Here is a 12,950-nt window from a genome sequence, read left to right as displayed (position 1 = left end):
GACTATCAAGTGTTAAACATGTAGATACATTGGGACTTACATAAAAACCTGCCAACGAGGGACAGTAAAATAACTAGACTTATCACACAAAAATATTTAAAACTAGTATGTAATCATAAAATGGATAGCACTTTACATAACATGACATTATAAAATCGGGCTATAGATCGCCAGCAACTGAAGGTAGATCACCATAGTAGGGACCATGGGGACTTCCAGTCCTTTAGCTCTCTGCATGGACCCAAGCCAGATTTACGTCATCCATTCAGGTGTTGGTGATTATTGACAGATTTAGCCAATTGAAAAGAACACATATTCTACGAACTGTATTTGGAATAACATACTTTGAATGATATGGACTTACGATACCCTCTCAGGGGGACAACAACTGTGGAGCCCATCTTTAAGAGGCTTATGTGACACAACAAATTTTTTTATTGCACAGATATACTTTTCAGGCGTATAAACATACCTGGTGAATATAATGTTTTCTACATACACTGTTTACACATAAAACAATTCAAATATACAATAACATAGTTTAATAAGTACTTATAACAAGTGAGTAAAAGTCATATTTGCGTGTTAACATACGTTATTTAATAATACATAATATAGCTTGTTGCATAATCCTTGTTCTGCTTGTTGTTTTCATATTATGAAATAACACTTTTCAATTATGTTTCTCCAGCAATTAACGAGTAAACCCTCATAATGATGACAACTAGCATCATAAACCATCAAAAAGTTAGCACAAAATACCATATATGAAGATATTCATACAATAAGGATTATCTACAGTTTGGTGACAAGAACATTAATCGTGAAAGAGAAATTCTGACCACAGACTCTTATCAGGTGACATCAACATTTGACTTGGCCTATTGTGACATGACATTAATGTACATATACTTCACACAATAGTTCAACTCTGGTGGCTACTCAAAACAAATTATTGAAAATTGAAGTATTAATATTATAAAATATGATAAAACAGTAAATGGTTGAGTTTGGTGACGGTGACAAACATCTATAGTGACTGACAGCGACGGTGGTTAAATAATTTTTCTAGGAACAATTACATTTATTGACATCATCTACAGCATAGAAGCTGAACAACATATATCTTCCTATATCCACCCTTACTCTGTTTCTTAACTAATGTTATAGCTAAAGGTAGGGTGGAAGTTCAAAATTGGTTACAACATGAGGGAAACATCTATGTGCACGTCTCGGGGAGATAGCTACATGCATCATCATTGTTTGTTTTTTAACGCCGCGCTCAGCAATATTCGAGCTATATGGCGGCGGTCTGTAAATAATCGAGTCTGGACCAGACAATCCAGTGTTTGATATCATGAACATCATCGCAATTGGGATACGATCACATCCATCAACCACATCAGCGAGCATGACCACCCGATCCCTTTAGTCGCCCCTTACGGCAAGCATAGACGCCTTTTATGGCAAGCATGTGTTGCTGAAGACCTATTCTACCCCGGATCTTCACGGGTCTGCAACAGCATTAAACACATACTTTGATCACTTTGATCAATATATCGTATGCTTACCACACACGTCAAGAATGTGAACCATAACAATTCGTATTGTTTATTTGTTTTTGTGTTTATTGTGGATAATCTCTTTCACTCCAACACTCTATCTATTTCGAAGAAATAATCTTAAAAAATATGGTTGATCAGCAAAGCTAGGCTATAAAAGAAGACAAACATATTGATATTTGAATAAACCTGTTCAGTTTTGGGGTGCTTCCACATAATCAGCTCTCGAGGTGAAACATGCCTTCAATGTAAAACATCGTCATAATATTGTAAACATTTATGTTTTTATTGCATTACCGAAATTTCTCGCTTCAAATACTCATAGGCATTCCAAGATAGAACAGGGGACGCCCCAGCCACACCTTCCTTGTTGATTGGTTGGTTGTTTTAAGCCGCACTCAGCAATATTGCAGCTATGTGATTGCGGTCTGTAAATAATCGAGTCTGGACCAGCAATTCAGTGATTGATACCATGAGCATCGATCCACGCAACTGGGATCGATGACATGTATCAACAAAGTCAGCGAGCCTGACCACCCGATCCCGTTAGTAGCCTTTTACGACAAGCATAATCACCTTTTACGGAAGCATTGGTTGCTGAAGACCTATTCTATCCCGGAATCTTCACGGGTCACCATGCTTGTTGAGTTGACTCAACTCGGATTGTTAGGATGTTTCAGTTAGTTGATTGTGTCATTGTACCCAATGTGTTAAACCGTTTCAATGCTATTAGGACGCCCCAGCAACACCATCCTTGTTGATTGGTTGGTTTGTTGTTTAACGCCGCACTCAGCAATATTCCAGCTATATGACGGCGGTCTGTAAGTAATCGAGTCTGGACCAGACAATCCAGTGACTGACATCATGAGCATCGATCCACCCAGATGGGACCGATGACAAGCATCAACCAAGTCAGCGAGCCTGACCACCCGATCCCGTTAGTCGCCTCTTACGACAAGCACATTCTTCTAATGACATTAAACCTCCATTTATTAACTCACTTATACATATTTGAACTTATTAAAGTTGTCAATGTCATATCGCTGTCATATATACCTAAATGCAGTTCACATAATTCATAATGACCATTGCAATAAATATAACATTTCCGGAGTTAAACAACTTGCATTATCGATGGTTCATATTGGTTCAGGGAACTAAAATCACACGCTGAACTAGTCGCTATTGTTTCTGTCTTTGCGACAAATGACGACGCTCCACATTATGGGTTGCCAAAATATGAATTCGCCTTCTTCTCTTAGCTAAACAGTATTCCTAAACACATGTGTTAATATACATTTCCCCCTCGCCACAAAGGGGATACAGGAACGGAGTTTGTCCGTCCGTCCGTCCGTTAAAATTTATATAAGTTAGACAAATGAAATTTTACAAGTGATATCACTGGTCAAGATCTTAAATGTTAAGATCTTAAATGAATTCGAAAATTGGTGTTTTTAATTATATTTACAGAGTTATGGCCCTTGCTCCATGCTTTTCGACTACGGGCATACTGAGTGAAATGGGGACAAGTTTTCTCTTATACTTACTGAAGTTACATGAATGACACTTTGCAGGCTTATCTGAGAGATGCTTGTAAAGACTGATTTCGAAAATCATCTGGAACATCAACATTAACAACACCATCTTCCAAAACCAAGAATGGCTGAATATCCAGACTATTTGAGAAGATCTCACTCAGGATCATACAATCCTGACCATCCATCCGTCCACGACATCTCCACACACCGGGCTTATGGCTGAATTTCCGGACTGACCACTACTATCATATTATTGACATTGAATATTGTACTATCATCCTACCGTGTACGGACATTGTAATTGCTGTGCAGTAATTTGTACTGATTTGTAAACCGAGATCATTTTATTGCACAATTGTGGATGGCAGGTTGTTTGTTTCAAACTCAATTTGTTTACATACAGATTTCTGGGTGAACTTAATATTTCAATTTTGAAATCGACACTTAACACAATCCACACCATCCTCCACACACCGAGTTGACCTATGGCTGAATATCCAGATTATTTGGGTAGAGGATCATGTCTCCATCGGGATGGCATCCCCCACACCATCCTCCACACACCGAGTTGACCTATGGCTGAATATCCAGATTGTTTGGGTAGAGGACCATATCTCCATCGGGATGGCATCCCCCACACCAGCCTCCACACACCAGATCAATGACGGCGCCATTCTGTGTCCGGGTAATACTCTGCACTCTGGAGTGGTATCCATATGCAGTCCACGTTAGCTGGATATGAGTGAGTGAGTGAGTTGGGTTTAACGCCGCTTTTAACAGTATTCAAGTTATTTTGCGGCATGTCAGCTTAATGTGGGAGGAAAGCCCGAAGTGATGCAGGTCTCAGACGTTTACCACTTCGGTGAAACCCACGAGCACGGGTATGGTGCTGACAAACCTAGAAACATAATTGGCGCGAACCGGGATTCGAACCCACAATCATAGGTTTCTGGCGTGCCCAAGGGACGCAACTCGGCACAGCGAATCGCGGCGCATTAGACGACTGGGCCACCCGTGCCCCCTAGCTGGATATGAACGGATGTGCTTTGATTCCTTTCACATAACAAGTATGACCTTCGCCATTATCAAGACAGTGGTTGGTTGGTTTGTTGTTTAACGCCGCACTCAGCAATATTCCAACTATATGACGGCGGTCTGAAACTAATCGAGTCTGGACCAGACAATCCAGTGATTAATATTATAAGCATCGATCCACGCAATTGGGATACGATAACATGCATCAACAAGTCAGCGAGCCTGACCAGCCGATCCCGTTAGTTGCCTCTTACGACAAGCATAGTCGCGTTTTACGACACGCATGGGTTGCTGAAGACCTATTCTACCCCGGATCTTTCATGCATATTAATAATGCAAGCAAAAAGGAATCACTTACATCAGTGGAGAACTTCATCCCTGTGGCCAGTGTGTCGATGTGAAAGGTTCCTATTCGTTTGCAGCTTCCAGAATATGAGTAACAATCTTCTGCTGAACCAAATTTATGTGGCTTCGTCTTGTTCCCGCTTGTGAAGGTGGCATCAGTTCTCACAACAGTCATAGTCTAAAGCAAGGAAATATACCATTTCTTCAGATACGTTTAAAATCACACCAGAACTCAATATATTTTCCAAACTTAATTATTTACATTTTTAGGAGCTGAAGGGAAATAATTTCATTTTCTCTAAAATCCCTGCAATTTGAACATGGCTCACGAAAACCAATACTTCCCATAAATAATAATATAGTGAGTGAGTGAGTGAGTGAGTGAGTGAGTGAGTGAGTGAGTGAGTTGGGTTTAACGCCGCTTTTAACAGTATTCCAGTTATATCACGGCGTGTCAGCTTAATGTGGGAGGAAAGCCCGAAGTGATGCAGGTCTCAGACGTTTACCACTTTGATGAAACCCACGAGCACGGGTATGGTGCTGACAAACATAGAAACATAATCGGGGCGAGCCGGGACTCGAACACACAATCATAGGTTTCTGGCGTGCCTTAGACGACTGGGCCTCCCGTGCCCCCAATAATATAGTGAATGACCTCACACACATACAACTGTTTGTATTCTGGTTTCATGGCTCGATAGAAAATGGGGAGATGAAGTTAAAAGTAATAAACAATAAAATATAACCAACAAAACACCCTGCACTTTTCAGGCCCTTGGTTGCTGTAAGTATGAGTAATGCACGGGCATATCAGCTTGATTTGGGAGGAACAGCGATGCAGGTGTTATGTGTTTATCACTTTACGGACAAACCCAGACACACAGCCGGAGAGGACTGGGATTCGAACCCACCTGGTACGCCTATGGGACGCACAACAATTGGGCCACCCCTTCTGCCTGATGATATTCATATTCAGCAAACGAAGTAGGATTGGGAAACTCCACACCGTAGCTTTTGAAATACCTTAATGGATGCCATAATGGAAACGCCATATTTGCTGGCATCAAACATTGGTGTTAATTAGGGTATTTTTAATTATCCCTGGCAAATTTGGAAGGCCACAAAGCATTTTTGCTCTACTTATCATAGTGCAACGTAAGTTCTTCCTTCACTTTACATGACATCCACTCACACACATGACAGAAACTGAAATTATAATAGGCACTTACCGATGGCTGAACTCTGATTCTATGAAACACTGTTACTCCGTCTTTGCCAACACCACCCTCCACTAAATATGGCATTTCCTTCCCACAATTCTTATTCGACCTTCTAGGAAAGTTTCCAATGTTCCTATTTGGCAGTGTGACATACTCCAGCTGGTGCGTATCATTCATCAAGCAGTAGACCTTCACTGACGCACCCTTAAACTGAAGAGCCAAGGGCAAGATGTTGTACTCTCCACAGCTGTTGGGTTGTTTTTCCTGATCTCAAAACATGTGCTAGGATCTGCAAAGGTGACATATATAATACAAAAGGCGTATTTTTAAGTTTGTTTGTTTGTTGTTTAACGCCGCACAGAACAATATTCCAGCTATATGACGGCTAAATTAGGCACTGTCAATTGAATTAATGAAGTAATGACGCTTCCGTTTTTCACATACTTGAATTTCTAAAGTACAAAAGAACAAAATTTAAAATGACAAAGAAACACCATGTGGACACAAATTCAATCAGGATTCCTGAAATGTAAATGACAAACTTTCCTTCGAGTCTATTTATAGTGCAGCAGCATAGCCCCCAAATCTGAAAGTATTGTGCATTTTGTGATACAAGCACCGGATTTGGCACACAGTTACTTTAATATGTTGTTAACATTTTTGGCTATGGAGCCACTTGAAATTCCACCTGTGTGCCATCAAAATTCTATAACTGTCAATGTTTCTGGATCTATGTCAGCTATACACTTCTTCTTGGGGTCAAGGAATTCAATGGTCTAAGATACAAGTGGCTATAATTGCCACCATGTTGAATTTCAAGATGGCGGCACAGCAAACAATGAGTATTTAACACAATATTTTGTTATTTTAGCCATCTAAGCCACATAGAACAGTGATGTCTCAAATTCATTTTTTCGTGTGTGTGCGTGTGGGGTGGGGCTGGTGACAGACTATGCTCAAGCTACCTTGTATTTCAAAATACTATGTTGGTAAAATATTGTCAATATCAAAAGTTGAATAGGGTCATTTCCTGGCTGCGCTGTCCCTCCTCTTGTTCTAAATGTAGATGCCTCAAATGAAGACTATGTGTCTATATATAGATCAGACTGGACGGAAGTCCCGTGCTGAACAGCTGTGACATTAGATCTATATAGTGAGTGAGTGAGTGAGTTTGGTTTAACGCCGCTTTTAACAGTATATCACTGTTATATATCAGTTATATCACGCCATCTCAGCTTAATGTGGGAGGAAAGCCCGAAGTGATGCAGGTCTAAGACGTTTATTACTTAGGTGAAACCCAAGAGCACGGGTATGGTGCTGACAAACCTAGAAACATAATCGGGGCGAACTGGGATTCGAACCCACAATCATAGGTTTCTGGCGTGCCCAAGGGACGCGACTCTGCACAGCGAGATCTGTATAGAGATTTTGTGCTCGAGTTTTTTCTGCAAGAGTTTCTTGTAGGTGCTCAATCTGCGGAGAACCTCAAAACATGAGTTGACTGCAGTCATGTCAAAAGACTATAAACTAGTTGATGTGACTAAGGCTGTAGTTAACTGGGAACTGTGTGTGTTGTGCAAAGAAGAGAAACAAGAGGTGATTCAATGTTCAATGTCCTGCTGCAACAAATAGACAAGACGAAGGCGCAGGGTACAAATCACTTGCTGACAATTTAACTCGGTTTGATGAGCTTGGTCAACTACCTAAAGACCTGAAGGGACTCAATGAAGGTCATGGAATAGCAGCTACGCTGACAGCCCACGAAGCAAGGTGGCACAAGTCTTGCAGACTCAAATTCAACAATACCAAGCTAGAACGTGCTGTTAAACGAAGGCATTCTTATTGTGGTGCTGGCCCTAGCACGGCTTGAACTGACCCAGCGAAGAGAAACAGATCTCAAGCTGCACAGGTGGATAACATTCAGGAAGATCTATGCTTTTTTGCCACCAGGAACTTGGTATCGTCAAGCGGCAACACTGGAAATAGGGCAACATATTCGTGAGGCTGCAGAGTTGCTCGAGAACACTACACTGTTGGCGCAACTGAGTGCAGGTGATATGGTGGCAAGAGAAGCCAAGTACCACAACAAATGCTTGACATCACTGTACAGACAGGCATGGGCAGTTGTGAAAAATGAGGCAAAGCAAGACAGCAGCAGAGAACAGATCATTTCGGCTGTCGTTGTAGCTGAACTGGTGACTATTGCAGAAGAGTCTGCTGCATCTATATTCAAGCTAGCTGATTTGACCAAGTGGTATGCAAGCAGGATGGAACAGCTTGGGGTACAGATGGACCAGCGCGTCCATAGTACATGACTGAAGGAACGCATGCTGGCGCCTGACATGCAACAGCATAAGAAAGGCAAGGACATCCTGCTAGTATTTGAAGAGGACGTAGGGGATGCACTGGCCAAGGCATGTAAATATGACCTTGACAATGATGCCGTACATCTGGCATGGTCTGCACAGATTGTGAGAAGACTTGTTCACAGTTGGTCAGTATTTCAGTGGCTCCTTTGCAGACACATGCCAAGAAGACAGTGTGTCAACACTTGTTCTGATATAATTATCTATGATAGTAGAAGGGCCTGGTGTTAAGGATCAAACAGGCCAACGTTCCCCAGCAGCTTTGGCAATAGCTCAGCTGCTGAAATACAACAGCATCAAGAATGCAAGGAAGGAGGTACATTGAGTCACCCATGTCAGGCACAACATCAACCAGGAAACACTGCTGTCAATATAGGTTGGTTTGATGCTGCATGCGAACACCAGAAAAAGAGAGCAGGTACATACCATGTCTGTTCTAGGAATCAGCATTTCATATGACCTAGTCCTCAGAATATCTGCTGAGTTGAGCAATAGTGTTTATGAGCGATATGACCTGGAATATGTGGTCTGCCCACCAAGCATCCTGGCAGTAGATGACATTGACCACAATCCCAGTTCCACCACATCGCAAGACTCCTTCCATGGAACAGGGATTTCGCTCATACAGCACCCAAGCCATGCAGAAGGGGGAAGGGACAGGGGCAAGGTTGATGACCCGCTTCCTCGCTATTACACAGATGTACAGCCATTCACTTAACATGATAGGAACCCACCTATTCGAGACGGAACGCAAAAGTCACTGGAGAGAATTCTCCCTCAAGAGGAGCCAAGGAGAAAGTGTGGCTGCAACCTGTGAAACAATGTTGTGATGTGCAAAGTGGTGGTCAAAGTCCAGGAAACATTTCGTGGGCTGCACATCATGCACAAATCCAACCACTCTTTCACGACCAAGATCACTCTGTGGCAACGATCCGGGATTCCATGGATGTTGTAAAGGAAGCTATCATCCACCTGAATCCAGGGCAAACACCTGTTGTGACTTTCAACCAGCCGCTGTATGCGATTGCCAAGCAAATACAATGGAACTGGCCAGACACACACGGGGAAGACCACTTTGTGATAATCTTAGGTGGTCTTCACATCGAAATTACTGCCATGAAGACTGCAGGAGACTGGCTATACGGCAGTGGGTGGACACAGGCACTGGTGCAGGCTTAGATAGCAGACTCCTTTCTGCGAGCAGCACATGTTTCACGCACTAGACGCGCTCATCGGGTGACAGCTGCCACTTTCCATATTCTGCAACATGATGCGTATGACAAGTACACTGAACGGGCCGCTGACGTGGACGAAAAGGCACTGGCGTTTGACACCTGGTGTGATGAGAGAGCGGAGAACTGTCCACAGTTTCAGTAATGGCCAATCACTCTCCAGATGGAGCTCTGCATCCTCATGTTTGTGCGATCACTTCGAGAATCAAACTTTACACTTACCCTGACGCTTTGGCAGGGCTCTGCGCATATTTTTTGCACTTGACCATACCAACTATGCCCGCTGGCTTCCAGTACATCTGAAGGACATGCTAGAGCTTCCGGAAAAAAACACCCATATGTTGCTAACAAGTTCAAAGGAGGATATTTCACTGCAAAGAAGACCCATCGCCCCTTCCCAGCAATTGCAGTAGACCAGGCACATGAACAAAATAATGCGTGTATCAAGGGAGATGGTGGTGGCGTTGGCCTCACAGAAGACCCCATAGCACTTCGCGGTTGGATGGTTTCCAGACTAGAAGTTTTACGAGTCATCGCAGAGTTTGAATCTTTGCGGCTAATGCAGGACAAAGCCACGGAATTACATCACCATGAGCAAACAAACAAAGCACAGATCAAATTTGGCCAAGATGTCCGTGCACTCAGGTCAGTCATGGAAGAGATGGGGAACCCATTTGAGGAACAAAGTACCCACCTGCTGGTACTTGACAACAAAGAAATATTGACCGAAACAGCAGGTGAGACTCTGAAGAATGTCCTCAAAATTGGCAAAGAACAGTTCAACTCCTTTGCAAAGGAGCGTTTGGCTGACAGATCATAGCCACTGAGTGATTTCATCAACCGCAACAAATTGCCACTGTTCAGCTCTATTAAAGCCACAGCTTCTAGCAAGAAGAAGCAGCTAGCTTCAGCAAAGGATGACTCAGAACGCCTTTCAAGACTATATTGTATGCCAAACAAGGGAGGGTGATCCTGATGAGTTCTTCAAGCGTGAGAACCGAGCCTACCCACCAGCACTTTCCCAAGAAGGACAGTTTCGAGTCAGCAAGTCAGACCTACTGAAGCGTATAGAAGAGCTTGCCAACAAGAAAACGGATGCACCACATGTCACCTGTGCCATACTCCATGGGGCTGCCATTGTCCAGATGCTGAAGCCAGGTCGCAGCAGAACATTCCTTGAATATGCAACAGGTGTGTTCGTTCCATATGTTGCATCACAGCTAGAGCATCGATCTCACCTTGACTTAGTTTGGGATCGCTACACAAAGTCTGGGAGCCTCAAAGCAACTGCATGGGCCAACCATGGCAAAGGCATCCGAAGGCGTGTCACTGCCACTGCTGTGCTACCCGGAACTGGCAGAACTTTCTTTGTGTTGGTGAAAACATGGAAGAGCTGTTCAGTTTCTTGTCTGGACAACTTGTGAAATACATTGACACACCAGACAAGCAGTTTGTTGCCACAGACGGGGATTTGGTACTCACTGTCCCACCCCTTGATGACATCACCAGTTTGGCCCCATGCAACCATGAGGAGGCCGACAACCAAATGATGGTGCATGCAGCAGATGCCATAAGGTGTGGACATCGGCAAATACTTATACGGACAGTGGACACAGACGTTGTCATTCTTGCCATTGCACTGGTCCAAGAGCGACAGGAACGACTGGATAAACTCTGGCTTGCGTTTGGGACAGGCAAGAACTTCCGATACATAGAAGCTCATGAGGTTGCTGCAGGTCTGGGAACTGAGAAGTCAAAGGCACTTCCAGTGTTCCATGCTGTCACAGGTTGTGACACAGTATCGGCATTTGCAGGCCGTGGCAAGATAACAGCAAGGGCTACATGGGACGTGTTCCAGGAGATTACAGCTGCATTCCTCCATCTGGTCTCCACACCAAGCGAGGTGCCTGCAGACGTCTTGTCAACTGTTGAAAGATTTGTCGTTTTACTCTATGACCGCACAAGCACATGCATGACAACCTCCTGAGGCAGAAGCTGTTCTCAGGGAAAGGAAGATCCCTTGAAGCAATACCTCCAACGCAGGCAGCTCTTGAGCAACACATCAAGCCGGGCATTGCTGGGGACAGGCTCTTGTCGCATGCTGCGCTCTGCCATCTCCATGCGACTGGGGCTGGGACAAGAGTAAAGATAAGTTTTAACCTCTCTGGACAACACTACCAGAAGTTGCAAAGTCATGCTATGAACTGATATCATGTGGATGCAAAAAGGGATGCTGTGGGAAATACAAATGCAAAATGTCAGCCCTCAAAATGCACCTGATGTGCGCCTGTGAGGGCGAATGTAACACTTAATCAGTATCAGTTACTGTTGAACATGTGTGAATGCTTCACATCCATGATCACTCATTAATCTTCCCTTTTGAGTTGAGTAATGTTAGATAGTATTGTAAACATCATTTCCTTTTGTACTCCTGAGACTAGGAGATGTGGTAATGTGTTTCTAGACGTTTTTGTTCAGTGAGGCCATTTTGAAATTCAATATGGCGGCAGTTATAGGCACTCGTAACTGACACCAATGGATTCCTTGACCCCCCAAAATGTAGAATTAGCCACCAAGAAGAAGGTTGTAGTTGACATAGATCCAGACATATTGACAATTATAGATTTTTGATGGTCGCCATTTTGAAATTCAAAATGGCGTCTCACGCATATGGAATTTCAAGTGTCTTCATATCCAAAAATGTTTGCAGCTTATTAAAGTAACTCTGTGCCAAATTTGGTGCTTGTATCATTATTATGCTTCGTCCGATTAAATCCCCTTGTTTCAGCAACAAGTATATGCCGTGGACAATACAACAACAAAATGTTATGTGTTACCTTGTTCGTAGTCGTAGATGTCAAACAAGCCACTGCCTGGGTTAATGACGCCGTCAGATATTGGCTCTCTGTGTCGTGTGATGCACATGCTGCTTGTGTCTGAAAACTGGAACTCCTGGCATGACATGCGTGAACACAGCATGGCACATGACACTCGTCCAAAGACTTCCTGTGCCTCAAGATGCTGGGAGTTGACTAAAACGGCTGGAGTTCCACTGGTTGTCTTTTTATAATGAGATTCTTTCAAGCCTAATGTTACTGAAATACAAATCACCAAGAAAAGTGCTGCGAAGTAGATAATATCCATCTTCAGTTTCAAAAACGTTTCTGTAATGCGAATCAAGCCAGCTGAAGGTCCTCCTGTCCTGTCCTGTCCGCTTGAGGGAGAATGAAACACTCAAAGTAGTTACACCTTTTACATACTACTTTGGCAGATTAAGATAACATGCATATGAGAAGAAGCTAAGATGCCAGTGTTGTCCTGATCAATACGATTGCTGCACGTAACTGGCTTTGTTATGTTGCGATTGATACCTTGCCAACAGTACGTTGGCAACAATACGTTCCTCGGACATTTTGCAAGATTCTTTGTTTCACATGCAATTGTGATGTAACGTTAGACTGTGGCGTACATATAAAATGTCATTTTGTTTCATTACTAACAATCCATCAATCATTTTTTATTCATGGTACTGAAACAGTTTGTTTTAACCGACTGTTTATGCCTAGAATTGTTATGATGTGCTGACTTGCGACTGACCGCATCGGGTGGTCAGGCTCGCTGACTTGGTTGATGCATGTCATCGTATCCCAAT

At 43.1% G+C, this 12,950-nt stretch overlaps 1 pseudogene; it reads right to left on the bottom strand.

The window, feature by feature from the left end:
• Window positions 1–3,673: 3,673 nt before the first annotated feature.
• On the bottom strand, window positions 3,674–12,277 carry LOC139460758 (A disintegrin and metalloproteinase with thrombospondin motifs 9-like; annotated as a pseudogene).
• Window positions 12,278–12,950: the final 673 nt, after the last annotated feature.

Source organism: Haliotis cracherodii, unplaced genomic scaffold (assembly GCF_022045235.1).
Source record: "Haliotis cracherodii isolate W230 unplaced genomic scaffold, xgHalCrac1.p SCAF_14, whole genome shotgun sequence".
NCBI lineage: Eukaryota > Metazoa > Mollusca > Gastropoda > Lepetellida > Haliotidae > Haliotis > Haliotis cracherodii.
The sequence above is the reverse complement of the archived record's forward strand: the minus strand, read 5'-3'. Positions and strand labels throughout refer to the sequence as shown.